We start from the raw sequence: 15,122 nt of genomic DNA on the forward strand, positions 1-15,122 counted from the left end.
GCTTTTGGTGCAAAGGCTGCAAAATGCTGTCATTTCATAGGACCTATGATGAACACCCAAACCAAAATCCCTTCCCTAGCACTCACATTAACTGCAGCAACTGGAGATGTAAAGAACTATCACTGGCAAGACAAACCAAAAAGCCATTTCTGTGCAGGACAACATTCTTTGTGTCAATACTAACCCACTAATTGAAAAATTACCCAGGAGCAGGACGAGGAGCAGTCTATACCACTCTGCTGTTTGCATTTATGCAAAGAAATTATTCCAAAATGGTAAGTAATATACAATAGAGATAAAAACAATGATCAAAACTAGAGTTGTGGCTTTCATTTAATTTATGGGAGTGTATTAATAACTCCCCTCACTCTTTGATGGTCAAAATAAGACACCAAGCACAAGTAACACTGCTCTACTGACAACACAGTTTCATTTCTGCACAACTGAGTGATGCCATCAAGTGGTCAACAAATACACCAGTTGTTTTCCAAGTAAGGTTTTTGGGTTCATCTTCATTGAACATGCTGTATGTTGTGTGGAGAAGCTACTGCCATGAAATCAGCAAAAAAGCACACTCCACTGATAAAAGCGTATCAATTGACAGCACTAGTGACAGGTAAGAGATGGCCTTGTTTTTCCAAAAGACAGCTCTGACACTGCTCTCTAGCTCCTCCTAAGAAGGTAAGAGTCTCTGAGAGCACAAACAGCCTTCTGCTTTAGAACTGATTTTTGCTATTTGTTTTGCAGTTGGGTGGATCTAGAAGACCACACCAGGAAAGAATGCATAATGTAGGCATTAAAAGTTTGCTTTTTTTAAAAAATGATTTAGCATTGTGAATGGTTAAGGATGTACAACATCCCAGAATTTAAACTTTTTCTAGTTCTCTTAATTAATAATAAAAAGAGCCATAAGCAGCTAAAATAGAAATTCAATTGTACAAAAATTCTGCAGAATAACTGTGCTTCTGTTTTCTCAACAATATGTAACTCCATTAGTGAAGACTTGCTCTTGGAATTGTAGTTTGGCATGATTAAAAATGTGATTAAGCATTTCTGGTAATTTTGAATAGTGCATGGTTCTATAGAATTACACATTAATCACAATGGCATCAAAAAACTATTTTAAGGCACTAGGTGGAACTGAATCAGCTTTGACTTTTTTTTTCTTTTTCCCCTTCAACACTAGTTCTGAGGTAGAATTAACGGCAAACCATCTCAATTATTCACAGAACAACTGCTTTTCTGAATACTGCATATTTGAGCTCTATTCTTTGTAAGTTCTTCAATAATTATGTTTTCTTTTGCCCTTCAACACAGAATGAGCTGCACTCTCTCACCCTCTGCTTTTTTCACCTGCCTTTCATGACAAATCAATGACACACAAGTATTTTTTACACCCTCGTTAGCATTCTGCCCGGATGCCTGACTTTGTTGCCTCCTTTGGGACTATTTTACTTGTACATGCTGAGTATTATTTCAATGTCAGTATGGCTTGGGCTCAGATGGAGCATGCACCAAAGGAAAACACTCCTCTGCCATCTACAAAAGCAGTCAAACACAGCAATTCCAGATAAGCTGGTAAAACCTCCCATTCTTTGGTACTGAGGAGCACATTTGGATCCAGAGCAGCACTGACAACCAAGGAACACATCAGCCCTCCCTGTCTATTTAAAGATATCCATGCACAAATAGAGGAACTTCCCTTTGGGGAGAGGCTTAAACTCTTCCCTTTTGTGTCACACCTTAAACCAAAAGCAAGAGGGATGAGCATCAGCCCAAGCCTCCTCAACACTGCTTCTGCACTACCTACAAAACATCCCTGTTGTTCCCCAGCACATGAGGAGCACGTGCACTCACTGCACACTCCCACTCACACAGACATTTTAAGCAAACCAAAACACTGACGCATCATCTCCTTCCCAATCTGCCGTTGGGCTCACTAAAGTGCCTACTTGAAAATAACAAAGTCAAATAACCCCAAACATCTCTCCAAAGCAGCACTTCACATCCTCAGACTTTATGGGAGACTCTGGGGCACACATAATGCTATTGGGACTGCTGTGTCACCAGAAGCAGAATGAGAGACGGTTTAAGCTAAGTTCACAAAGGCTACGCCCTTGTCTCATGCACAGACAGCAAGTTCCATACTCCAACAAGCAGCTCCAGAAATGCACAGCCCTAAAACTCATCCTTATGGTCCCATCTATGATCTTCCCCCTCCCACAGCTGTTACTTCTACCAGCAAAGGGGACAGCAATATTACATAAGGCAGAGGAGACACCAGAAAGCTTCACAGAGCCAGGGAAGCACAGCCGTGGTGGAGGAGCCCACTTATCTGAACAGCATTCATTTATTTATGCCAACTGCTGAAAGACTTGTAGTGTTTATGAATCTGGTTGTGACTCAGGATGTATTTATAGCATCTATTTATCGACAAGCTTTAGGGGTTGATCTATTGAAAGATCTCTGCAATGTATCACATACTTACAACTGCATTCAAAGATTATGCAAATATCCCAAGCCTAGCAACAGTCTAAAGCTGCTATGTCATTTTCTAAAATCAACTTGAAAAGGAACACTTTCTCCTTTCCTCACTCATGAAAGACATAACAAATGCCAAAATTATTTTTGCTCATTACTAAGGAAAGGTTCCTGTCCTCACTCAGCACTAGTATTCGTGATATAAAAACCACTTTGCTTGCAGATCTCAAATCCCCCATGGCCATCCAGTGCTATAAACTGGGTAGCATTAAAACACTGCAAATCTCCATTCTCCAGTTTTTCTTTCAGCAGTTGCCACTGAATACTTGAGATACCACACAACTTTATTAACACCTACTAAAGTTACTTTAAATTATTGGAGTATTACTCTGAATTTCTCTCTCCCCTTCAGCTCTGCAACGAGATAAATCAGGAATCCTGACAGAAATCACAAATTGTCAGAAGCTCTCAGCTGAACACATGAAATTAGCCGGATGTTCAAATGTATTTAACACCTGGTATTCCCACTGTGAACCTGAAGGAAGATTTTCAACACATTTACACAAAGTCTCAACATTTACACATTTCCTTACCAGAGGCTGCTGCAAGATCAGGCGTCTTATTTTAATGTTTAAATGAGACCTGACCTCTTGAAAGTTTTTTCCCATTTTCAACCAGAAGCTTTTTTTTTTAACTATGTCACCCCTCTGTCTCTGGGGATAAACAGGTATTACGCTGGGGATAACGAGGCTTACCTCAAACCAACAGAAATGCAGAATACTTAATATATTATATTATTAAAAATAATTTAGAAATCAGTCTAATTACAACTTGCACCTAAGGTTTCTTGCCACATGAAAATCATACTAATTCAGACTCATCTAGAGGCAGCCACATAGAAAACATCTGCTTTTAAAACACCTCACATTCCACAGGAAGATACTGCTTCACTTAAAGCCTCTATTTTCAGCTATTGTACAATTCCTTCAACTGCACCTGATTCCAATTACTAGTAACCATGTTATATATACACAATATATTTATTGTCAGAGTGGATAGATAATGCAGGATAACTCAAGCCCTGTGGCATGATCTATACAAAACTATCATATTACACTTCTTATCAGGTGCTACTTAGGCTTTATTACTAAGAATGCTTAACTGGCTGTTATGTTTTATGTTTGTCTTCATATAATCTCATTATATAACACCTTCAGGTAGCTTTCTTTACTCACAGACTAAAACAATTTTGTCCCTGTCCTCTTACCACTGCATTTGAATGTATTCCACAGAAGACCAAAAGAGTTATTACTGCCCTACTACTGATTCCTGGTCAGAACATATAGTTACTAAAGCATTACCACGTGGGGACAAGTAAGGAATTCAATATTGCACCTTCCTGAACTGTTTCTACAGGGCTTTGTAACACCAATAACTAGTGCTTGTGCAGGAAGTTAAACACAGATGGAAGAAAAATGCTTCAATTAACAAGATAAACCTCATAACAAAGAAGCTAGTGCCTAATTTCAAGCTGGGCACACAGAGATTGGTTTAAGGAAAGGAAAAGATGCACCTCAAATCTTTAAACAGAAAGAGCAGGTCAGAGAAGGTTCCTGTTTTCAAATATCTTTTTTTTTACCAGCTAAAAAAAATTATGTGACTTGTTAGAAAAAAATGAATTTCTAATGAGAGAAACCAGTACAAATTAGGAATTTTTGTTTGTTTATTCATAGGTCACCAGCTTCTCACTAAAGGCATTCATTATTGGATTATACAGATTTTCTGAGAAGATATGATTGTATGTTCAAGGCATAAGCCAAGTACAAAAAAACTCAAATGTTAGAAAGCCACAACACCAAGGGCCTTCTGGCAATCCTCACTGTCCCAAGCATTAGGGAATTTTACTATGAGAAACACTCAAATCCTAGACTGATAAAATTCACGTTACAGCAGGATGCCACAGACAGCACAGCGTCAGCTTGAGAGCCTGGACATCCTGACAAGAACCACGGTATTCCCTGCAGGGCTGAGCTTGGCTTTCTTCAGTCATCATTCTGTGACTGTTATACTCTGATTTCTTCTCTTTTTACTGCACAACATCTTTATAAAATCACTGTCTCATCCAGAAAAATATGCTATATTCACTAGCTAAATTGCCATATTCTTCACAGCATCTATTCTTTTCTCATAATCACTGAATTGTTTTCTTAAAGCAACCTGACTATAAGGTACAGGGCTGCAGGGAATCACTACCCAGGCATGGCATGACATTACCCTCTTGTCTGACTGATAATAACCTGCACAATTAACACTGTGGGCTTTTAAAGCTGCCCAAATCTCTCCAAAACTGAGGCGTTGCCTTCTGAAGTTAAATCCCTAGACACATCATGAAAGTACAGCCCCTGAGAGCTCTAACAGTGCAGCCTGGTTCTGCAGACCCAGTGGTTACTGTTAGCTACCCAACCTTCCCAATTTACTTCAGACAACCATTTCTCAAAGATCCCATTCCATGAGCATTAGGTCAGAACACATTTGTTCATTCAAGGATCTCTGTCTAAATACATACCACAGATGTAGAAAACACCTTGCCCCTCTGTTGTCATTACAGTGCAAGAGTTCTATTGTCATTACATTGCAAGGGTTCCATTCTGCTAGAGTTTTGTACCTCCTTGATGTTTCTCGTAAACAGCTCCTCCAGGCACTGACTCTTCCTCATCTCCACAGCAGCCACTGACTCCAGTTCCCCTCAACCACCCAACCCACTCTTTTATAACACTCTTCTTATTGGCTACAGCTGTGGCTGTTAACATCAGGCCTGCTCCTAAGCTTTAATAATTAACCCAGCTGCAACTCTTTAGGGGTAAGATTACTTTCTATACTACCTTTATTTACTTATATTCTATCCCCCTACACCCCTCCCCACCCATGTTCTACACAGCTCTTGAGCATTTTCTGTACCATTAATCATACATGCAGTACTATGAACCACTTGTATTTTGGACCCAATTCATCTCAGTAACTAGCTACTATGAAATCCAATTAATCTATTTCCTCACAGGCTGAAAGTATTTTGTGTAACCAGGAGAACTACCTCCTGGATAGACATGACAGCTGATTTCTCAGGGGGGCTTTTGTCACAGAGGCTCTCCATTTTCATGTGGTAAGAATATTTTGATGTAGTCCAAATCTACATCTTGAGGTTGTCTGTCTGGCAGACAGCGACCTTGCACATTTACTAGTCTCAGAAACTCCATGGAGACCACTCATATATATATATATATATATATATATTTAGACTGACAACCATTTCTCAGTTCTACAAGAAAAAAGTGCTGGGTGGTTTTTTTTTTACAATAACAGGTTTCCTTAGTGTACAGCCCAAGGCACAATATGTTATCCTTGGCCACAGTACCAACAGAAGGTGTTAATGAAGCCCAAGACTGATGCAGGGTTAAAGTTTGGGGGAAGTCTGGCTCCTTTTTGTACACCTTACACAACTACTTCTAGGTGTAACAAAGGCATGTATCAGATGCTCCTCCCTCACAGCCCTCTCCTAGAGCAGGGTGGCTGCACATCCCAGACAAGGCTGGATACCCTGGAGACCGAGGCCAGCATCCACCACAGGGACAAATTGCTTCCTCTGTTCCCTGAGCCACAGCCAAGCACAGCAAGGAGTTAAAGAGAGCTGCAGGATCAGACCCTGCTGGGCAGGACAGACATTGCTCTGTACAGTTAGGCCTCTACCACACAGAACCTGGACAGTCAGAGAAAAACATTTTCTCTCACTTCCACTCCAAGTCCTTTTCCAGTCTAAAATACATTCCTGTACAACGTAACATCTCACTTAAGACTTTGACAATTTCCCTGGTCCTCTGTGCATGCAGGAGACTGCACTGTACACTTGCTTATGTCTGAAAAGGGGGTTCTAAATGGCAGAAGTGCTTATAATATTTTCCCCAGTTTAATGATACATTTGATTAACTGCACTGACCACAGCTAGTCAGGTAACTCACAGGACTTCAGTGTCTTTGAACACCAAAACTGAAAGACGAGGTTTTCATGAGCAATATACAAATACAAAATACATCAGCTAAACTGTCAGAAAGACCAAAAAACAGAAAGGTAGGTAATGTTCAATTTGTAGACTAATTTTAGAACACTTAGAAATGCATAATGAAAAGAAAGGCAGTGTTTTCTACCAATGCTCTCAAGACACTTATCTCTATTTTCCATTAACTGCAAGACAACTTCCACGTTTTGTGAATGCACCCTTTCTAATATTCAGCACAAGGCATTCAGAATCCAACCAGCTGAACTGCAGAAAGGCCCAGGAGCTGACACAGACTCCTAATGAGGGACCTGGGTGCGCACAGAGTCCCATGAGACAAGCAGCTAAAGCATCTCTTTGTACCCCACAATGTGCTGATGTACTAGAAAGCAAATGTGATCCAAACAGGGCAGGTATTTTGAAGCGACAAGTTTCTTGCCCACTGACCCTTGCTGAAGTCATTTAAGTATAAAGCAAAAAATCAACCATAAGAAGCTTCATATGAAGAACATATGAAACCTTTTTTAAACAAAGGTTAAACATTTAGACCTTGACATTTCAATTCTGCTAATGCCTTTTTTTTTTTTTTAAATTTTACAATCTAAACACTTGGGGGAGCGGGAGGAAAGAAACAAAAACGCATCTTTTTAATACAATAATTGAAAACCAGCTGAAGTTCAACACATCACATCCTGTCATCATCACCATCTCCCATTCCTGCCTCCCCACTTCCCTCACGACAGGACTCAGGCTGAGCCCTCAGGTTCTGACCCACACTAACCATCACCCTGAGCAGGAGATGCCAGCTCTCAGCTGCAGTTAAATAACCAGTGCCCTCATCTGACACTTCCTTTGCCCATGTGCAACTTCACCCCACAAGAGAGTCACATTTTCCAAGGGTGTGAAAGCCAAAAGAATTCGTCTACTGATTGGTCTCTATAAGCTCCACTTGGGGTGAGCACCAGCTGGCAACTTCTTGCTTCAGCTCTTTGCTTTGAGAAGTGTGAGCTCTCAAGGGCAAATCATACAAAGCCTCCAGCGTAAAGCTCTCCTGGGCACCTTGGGTGCGTGCCAGCTGAGATGGAGACTGAATCTGTCGAACACAATCTCCAATTTCCATCCCTCAGAGACCCTAACCAAGAGTGATAGGCTTTCTCCTTCACCAGGAACGCTGGTGTTTGTTTAGAGTGGAGTGAGTTCCATAATAAGCACAAAGCTTTATGCCACTTAGACAAATCAGAAGAGACTAAACTTTTATCTTCAGGATCAATTGGATTAGGCTGGGAAACTCCATTTCTGATCTCTGCACATTTGACAGAAGGCAAGGAGTCAGATGGATAATTCATACAGATAAATTAATGATAGCAAGGTCTAATTTCATTTGTGCAGTCATTTGCTTATTTCTTGTATTTGTGTTTTTCCTGAAGTACTTGCATAGAGCGTGCAGTTGCATTTTGTTGGAGTGGCTAATATAGCATCAAGAGAAATACATACTTGTTGTGTCATTTCAGGCCCTGCACAGCAGAATCAAAAGTTAAATTATTTCTGGCTACTAAAATCAAAACAGGGCAGGTGCTATAAAAAGTGAATGGCCAGAAATCTGAATTCCTATAAACTATTTTTTATGCAGATAACTGTCTGTGTATCCCTTGTGCAGTCCAGGATCATCTCTCTTCTGTTACAAAGTATGGTACAATTTGGATTTGCAGCCATCTGTCACAGTTCCACTCAAAGGCTAAGGGTGAAGATTTTTTGAGACAAAATTTTGGGCCCATTTTGTGAAGACTTGTTATCTCCCAGTTGTTCCTCTGTCAGAGATCAGTGTTGTACTTCTGCAAGCAACACCTTCACTGACAGTAAATACAATATTGGATCTACCACATTAGCTAGCTTGGCTTGGCTAGGCCAGTGTCTTTTCCACATCTGTCACTGACACCACACCAATCTCTCTAAAGCTTTTTAAATCTTTTGCAGACATACACAAAACCAAAGTCCTATAAGGGAATATTCTTCTGAATATTGTCATATTCTTTGGCTTTTGTGCTGGAGCATGAGGATTTAAATTCTTTATGATTTCTTAATCCTATCAAGTATACTTGTGCATTTTCTAATTATCTGTATAGAGTCTAATCCTTACAAAAAAAAATCCTACAAAGATTCTAAGCACTCAATACATTAACTCTGAGTTCACAAAGTTCTTGCTGGTTTTAAGCCTTGACTCTGCCTCCTATGGAGCTGAAATCAAGTCTCTCTTGCTCTCTCTTTGCATTTCCCCTCCTCCAATTATGATTTTTTTAATAGCTCCAAGTCTCTGCTCTTTTCCACATCTTTAATCACCTTTTGCTTTCCTGTGAATACTTAAGCACGTGTCACATATATTCACAAAACACAGTCACCAGAAAGGAAAAGGAAAACCATGGCATTTCTAGCACATTCCCATTGATCTCTCCCCAGTGGCACTTGGGCCCTTTCCTCCATAAAGCCCAGTACAGCTGTGAAATTCCTTGTTTTCCCATGAGCACACCTTAGCCAGGCTCACAGGGAGTTTCAGCTGCCATCACAGTGCCCACTGACCTACTTGTGCAGGAGTCACTGAGTTAGTACCTTCCCCAGCCTGGAGAGGTGTCACCCACACGTAATTGTTCTTCCCAAATCCAGATCAGGGAGGAGAACATTCAACACTATTTCTAGGATAGAACTTGTACATTTTTCCTGTTCTAAACATTTGTGTTTGCCTACCTTCACAGAGGTCTTAACTACAACAGCTTCCCACCTCCACTCTCTCCAGAACTGCTTAGATATTCTGCTGGCTTCTGCAAGCATTTGCCAGAGCATGATTTTTCCATATGGTAACACATTGACCTATGATAGTTTTGTCTGAACATTTTGGGGGAAAAAAAAGTATACCTTAGAGCAAGCGTTTCCATCTTTGGAGAAGATCACATTGTCTTATAACCCCATGTTTAATTGGGTATTGCTTTGGGAAATCTTGTTGCAGCTTCAGCAAAAGCCACAAGCTGTCTCATAGGATCTCAAAGGTATTGTAACTGTCCTATTTTAATGAAATTGCACTTGCAGTGTTGCAGCAAAACATCTCATACACCTCATTCCAATCCTTTGAAGAGATAATAAACAAAACCAAAAGAACAGTGAGCTGATTACAAAGCTACCCCTGCTTTTTTTAAGATTAAGTTGTACCAATTCTTACTGTCTCTGGAAAGACATGAAAAGCCAAACCAACACAACCTACAAATGGACTTTACATTTTGCCTACACTCTGCAGTTCACAGCTGCATGAGCTACTGGAACATGAGCTAGGTCATTTTGAAGTCACACAGAAGGCTTTTCTGTGCTACAGTGCACTGAGCAGTGCAGACAAACTCGTAAGTGGCACAACTCACAAATGCAAAGTAGGGCAGAAGGTCTGATGTTCAGGCTCAGCCCCACGTGTTTCTGACGCACTCAGTGCAGTTGTTATACTACAATGGTTTTCTCCATCAAAAAAAAATCTTGCAAACTATGATTGAATTCAAGATTCACAGGGATGCAGAACCCACCCTAGAAACCTATGCCATTTCCTAAGGAAATGATACCACGAAAAAAGGAACAATTCAGTGCTGAACTGGATCTAGTTTGAGGTTATCCTTGCTCTAGAATTCATAGGCTAAACACATGAGCTAAAAATTCCTCTAAAATATTTCAAAATCCTGTACAGAACTTTTAAATAGGGCTTTCACCCCATTATATGGCTGAGAAGAAAGGCAATGTTATTCACTCCAGTACAAATTTCCTTTATGGAAATCACCCAGGATTTACTACTTAGCAATGGAAATGAAGATTCCTTCTCATGTCTGAGGTGCAAGAAACTCCCATGTGCTGCTTATTGTCAGCAGCAGAATCGTTATGACTCATTTCTTTGTCCTTTAAGATATCTGAATGGAAACAAAATTTAAGGATGTACAGATAACTCTTTTAACAAGGTGAATGATTTATTACACCACCATGAATACTCAAAGTGCTGTTACTGGTTTTAGAGGAAACTTTATCCTATATCTCACTTGGATTATGACTGTACCCAATTTTCAATTGGAGTATTTGTTGTAGTTCAGTTAAACATGTGCACATGCATGCATGTGACACACCTTAGTACTCTACCCCAATACACTACTGAAGAACACTAACTCCTTAAACTGCACTTTTAAGAATAAACTTCAAGGAGATTAAAAACCAAAAAAGAAAAAGGTTTTTTCTGAACCAAGGAGCAGAAAGCAGAATCATGGTCAGAGTTTTCATTTACTGCCTCCACAAGCATCAATTAAAATCACTGGGTTGGTGTACACCATCGGATAAAATAACAAGCAAATAATGGATAGAGAGCCTTGCTACAGCATCAAGTGTTGCTTTGAAGAGGAGCCTCAGAGTTTGCAGTGCTGATGCCTCTCTGTTTGATCTACCACATACTAGCTTGCACAAAAGTGTTCGCTTACCCCTGACAACACACTCTTCTGTTTGCATTATCTTGGCAGGACTGTCATAATGCCCTCCTCACTTAGGAACCTCTGAGAACACAGAGCACAAATTCAGACTCAATTTATCTTACAGCAGCGGAGACAGGTCTACTATTCAGAGCTGGAATAAGAGACACCAGACAGGAATACAAACAGAACTTGGTATTAACATACATATATATGTATGTTTGCATGTACATGTACATTTTTAAGGCAACTGACTTGCATAATGCTCTTCTGTAACCCCTAATATTTGGCTTACACCTTGTGGGCTGTGCACTCAGCCTCAATCCAGCTATGAATACCCAAGAGAAACAATGGCACTGTCAACAATCACAAAGAAACTAAACAAATTCAAACAAGCCCTGCTAATCACAAAGAAAATACCATGGCTAAATAATGCCACTTATACTTCTGTTTTAATTAGAAAAATAAAATCATCTGTCTCTTAGGTCTTACAGCCAAAACCAAAAAGACCTGCACTATCAAAGAGTCACATTCACTGAATACAGAAATCACTAAGCAAAAAGGGTATAAGAAACCACCAATCCCAATACTACTTTCCCTTTTCCTTCCCTTAGTGAATTAACAGCATGAAGCCGAGCATGTATTGTGTCACACACTTGCCTGCAGACTGACAGCAGTTCCAGCAGCTTAACAGAACTAACCTGAGTTAGAGCTGGCTTCCAATCCACTCTTTGGATTACATATAGCCTACAAAAGAATTATTTTTATGAAAATTCTTGATTTTTAAGTCCTGTATAATTTGTTGTCATTCATACTGTGTGGTAGCAAGCTCTGCAATTTAATTGTGCTTTCCATGAAAGACAACTTATTTTAAAACATCTATTTTTGTTGGACAGCCCTTAGATCCCATATTACAACATGCAGATAATTCTCACTCCCTACTCCTATTTCTCTCCCATCCACATTTTTACATTCTGCCATTATACTATCATATCTTTTCATGCAGCAATCCTCATCTATTGTGTTTCTCTTCCTGTACAGGCAGCTCCACACTTCTAACCATCCTTCTTGTCCTTCTTCTAGATTTTATCAGTTTTACTGTGACCTTTAAGAGACAGGATCATCAGATCTGCACACAGAAACTGACATACAGAACGTAAACTTGAAAAATGAGGTTGATTTGTTCACCATTCCTTTCCTAAAAATCTTTGAGATTTATTTGTTGTTTCTTACCATCACCAGAAATTCAAGTAGTGTTTTTTGAGAAATATCCACAATAGATACAAGATCTCTTTCCTGAATGGTAATAACAGTTTTCAAATTTACTACTGTGTATGTGAACACATATATATTCTGTGTGGAAACACACACATAGCATATTGCAGCAGAAAATGTTTCTTGACAGCCCCACAATGCTAAGAAGACAAAATACCCAGGAAAAAAAGAAAACAAAAAACAACAAACAGTCTGTCCTACCAGATCAAAATAATTATTGAATTATATGCATCTTCCCACCCCTATGTCCGCTTCCCCAAAAATTGTTATTATTTATAAAAGCAGACAGCCTGAAAAACAGGAGGACATACATTTGGCCAGTGTCCAAACTGAAGTCAAGCACAGGTATGTCCTCACCAGCTATCACACATCACCATCACATGCTCTTCCCACCACACAGCACATGTTGTTACACAGCCAGGAATCTGTCAGTGCTCTCAGACTGCTCAAACAGAAGCAGCCCCTCAGCTCAGGGGCAAGCAGGTTGCTCTGTCAGCTGCAGAAGCCTGCCCAGCGCAGGGGCTGCAGGAATAATGCCCAGCCTGACCCAGGGTACCCCAAGCCCACTGAAGTAGCTGTGCAGCACAGGAGATTTTGACCTGGAGGCCACTCCAGGGCAGCTGGGGGAGCAGCTGGGCGTGGGCTGTCACACAGACCTGCTGGCCAGGGCCCTGCAGGGCACTGTGTGGGTGTGCCCACATCCACACTCCCACTGTGGGCAGGATTCTCTTCTGCCATCTTCCCATGCACCTTTAATACATCCACCTGTACCAGGAAGAAAACTGCAGCACACAGGACATCAGGAATGAACACATCCAATAACAACCACTAGACAGATACACCGCAGAGAGCAGGAATAAATACTGCATTTGTTAGGAAAGAAAAACATATATCCTGTAGAAACACAGAACAGTCAAATTCAATCTCTGACTGCAAATAAATATGACACGGAAAAGTCTTTCTGCGCTACATGTAAATTCATATTTTTCAGAAAATATTGAGAACATCTTTACCTGCCTCAGTGAAATCAAAGAGCATATTTTGAAGCACCAGAAGATATTTTCTTGCCATGTTTTCTATTTGTGTTTTCTGATTGTCTGTGTGTTTTTTTCATTTGCACCCAACCGAGCACTGCTGCATCACCAGTTCCTTTGTTCTGGCCTGCTCATCTGCTGCAATAACTTTTTTGTTTTCCAGTTGGTAATTCCATCTTCTAGCATATACCATCCTGTTTGGATACTTAATTCAATTTTATGAAGTTGCCAGTGCAAATTATTTGCACAAATGGAGAGCTATTTCTTTTTTACATCAGCTCTTCCTCGCTCCAGATTTTCTCCAGCAAAGCATTTGGCCATGCTGGAGTAAATGGTGGAAAAGAATGGCACAACCACAAACCAGAACAACTGAATTCAAGTGCTCAAGGAGAACCACCCAGTGGCAAAAGTGAATATTCATTTTACAAGGCACAGGAAACCAAGATCGCTTATTTTCATTCTACTCCTCTTGGAAAAGTATTTCCTTAAACTATTTTATGATCTGTACATGAAGCATAAATCCTCCATTATCAACAGTTAATTTAAAGGAGAGGAAAGAATAGTGAATCACTTCATGTTGTTTCAAATAAGTGAAAAATTAAACTGCAGCAGCAAATAAGAAAAGAGTCTGTTCTTAACATCACAAAGATGCGCAATCCTAACAGGATCTGCAGAATGGTCTATATGTAATCTCGCTGTCTTCAATTTCTGCTCATCAAATGAAGCACTCCTATTAAATGGCCTTTATATGCTCCCTAACTCAAAAAATGCCAAGAAGTTAATTTAATCCTCAAACCAGATACTATCAGATCTGTGTCTGGTGCAGTAAACAGATAATAGAAAAAGCACCTTCAATTCACAAACAGAAAATTTCAAGGTTTTTCCATAAAATTAACTTCCCCCACTTTCCAAGCAGCACAAAAATTCATACTCTAACACAGCTGGAAGCCTGGCAGATGAAAAGTATCCTCAGCCAATATTTCAACCTTAGCCACATATCACCCTTGTTTGGAGGAGTTTAAAATACTTTACTTATTTAAATCCTGCTTCATTTGTTTAAGAAGCCTGAAGTGCTCCACATTAAAAAGTAAAGGCAAGCTAAACTCTCCCTCTGAACACCATGATCTGTATTTAAGCTTATTTTTCCCTATTGAAATAACAATTCCAGAGTGCTTGGCTCAATCCACTTGTTGCCCGTGAGGGTCAGCCTGATTTGTATCACAAACTGATGATATCCCTGTACTTACTTCAATGCTCTTTCAAACAGGTTAAGATGGCAAGCAGAATGAGAGCAGCCCTTGTCTTTCAGGGGGCTTCCTTTGTCAGATATATCTGATCAAGGACAGGCTGAGGCTTTATTGCTCTACTGCTCACAGGAGACACTGCCCAGAGGGTTACAACAGAAAGAAACGCAGGAAACAGCAGGACAGCAGGGCCTGGAGGAGCAGCAGGTAACAGAGACAGGCTGAATTATGGCTTCTGCCTGTGCAAGGAGGGATGAAGGCTGCTCTGGTGATGCCCAAAGGACACAGGGGTCACAGAGATCCCAGATGCTGTGCAATAAAACACCCACATGCACAGCTGTGCAGGGCCTCACTCAAGAAACCACACAGCTATGTTTTAACTGACTGACTGTCTTTGAACACATGTAGCAATCTGTCTCATATCAATATTTACAAAATTTATTCACCAAAACATTCATTTTTAAATCCTGATTATGATAATCCTAGTCAGTGGCTTTCCATCTTTGCAAGAAGGCTTTTCACTGGAGGGATGGGAGATGGAAATTCCACAGATGGCAGCACAGCA

The 15,122-nt window shown here is 40.2% G+C and overlaps 1 protein-coding gene across 3 annotated transcripts in view; it reads right to left on the reverse strand.

Annotated features, from left to right (window-relative positions):
* Window positions 1-15,122, reverse strand: part of GRID1 (glutamate ionotropic receptor delta type subunit 1) — a 479,753-nt gene that overhangs the window by 293,246 nt on the left and 171,385 nt on the right. The gene's annotated exons all lie outside the window — the stretch shown is intronic.

Source organism: Ammospiza caudacuta, chromosome 9 (assembly GCF_027887145.1).
Source record: "Ammospiza caudacuta isolate bAmmCau1 chromosome 9, bAmmCau1.pri, whole genome shotgun sequence".
NCBI lineage: Eukaryota > Metazoa > Chordata > Aves > Passeriformes > Passerellidae > Ammospiza > Ammospiza caudacuta.